This window comes from Galeopterus variegatus, unplaced genomic scaffold (genome assembly GCF_000696425.1).
Source record: "Galeopterus variegatus unplaced genomic scaffold, G_variegatus-3.0.2 Scaffold3270, whole genome shotgun sequence".
NCBI lineage: Eukaryota > Metazoa > Chordata > Mammalia > Dermoptera > Cynocephalidae > Galeopterus > Galeopterus variegatus.
Genome location: NW_007729381.1, coordinates 203,564 through 204,731, shown reverse-complemented (window position 1 = coordinate 204,731; position 1,168 = coordinate 203,564). Strand labels below are relative to the sequence as shown.

General features: G+C 31.1%; 1 protein-coding gene across 1 annotated transcript in view; it reads right to left on the bottom strand.

Annotated features, from left to right (window-relative positions):
- Positions 1-1,168, bottom strand: part of STMND1 (stathmin domain containing 1) — a 27,747-nt gene that overhangs the window by 2,673 nt on the left and 23,906 nt on the right. The gene's annotated exons all lie outside the window — the stretch shown is intronic.

Sequence of the window (1,168 nt, the reverse complement as noted above, 5' to 3'; positions counted from 1 at the left end):
GAATTAATTCCTAAAGGTAAAATCTATTAGATGCCTTAAAAACAGCAGGCTATTATAAAAAGGGTGCTAAGAATGCAAGGTGATCTGTAACTGGCTAGAAAAGGGCTCCTAAAAAGACAAAAATCCTGAGAACGAATATAAGATGGAAAGTGGTGAAGAAGGAGGAATGAATTTGCGGTTCAAGGTAAAAAGTTCAACCTGATGATTTTATAATATCCTGCAAGCTACAGATTATTTTCTTTTTGGATAGAGATTAGTTTTTACTACTTTTGGTCTTGCAGTAGAGAAAGATAATTGCCAATTACTGAGCAGCATTTCTCTACTGGGCTTTGCTGTTGGTACTTTACAAATGTTTTCATGACAACAGAAAAAAATCGCATTTCAACAGTTCAAAGTAGTAATAATGGCTTTCTAATTATAATTTCTAGTTACAAAAAAAGTAAAATTGTTGTAAAGGGCTTATAAAGAAAGTTTTAATTTACATGTTTTTAAAAAAAATTTGCTTTTTATAATGTATATTTATTATGAAAAATTAAAATGATACATAAATAATATCCTAATCTTGTTTAACCACCTGGCTCCCAATCCTGCTCCTCAGCATGAGCCTTTAAGAAAAGTTTGGTGTGTGTCTTTCCAAATATTCTCTATGCATACATATTTAAATGCACATACATGTGCAGTACATCTGTAATGTTAAACAAAACCTAAATGGGATTCCACCATACAGGCAGCTCTGAAATTTGCTTTCTTCACTTAATTTAATATGGACATCTTTCTAGGTCAGTATATGTAGATTTATTATGAGTAGGGGAGGTTTTAATGAACTTCAAGGCTTCATTATAAAATGAATTGAGTATTATTCTACATAATTTCTCTAAAGACTTTTTTTAAAAACAAAGGAGCTATTAATATTCATTGTAATTTTAAAGACTGTCTCTTCAGACTATAATGCTGTTGGTACTGAGAAAATGAATCAAACAGACAAAGAGGCGCAGTTTAGTATAGTAGAAAAAGACACCGGATCGGGACTCAGACTTGGGTTTGAATGCTGGCTTTGCTATGGAGTGACTTTCCATGAATTCTTAAACACTGTAAACTTTGATTTCCTCATTTGTAAGATAGGTTTAATAATACTATATTTATTTCACAAGATTGGTTAAAAAAAAAA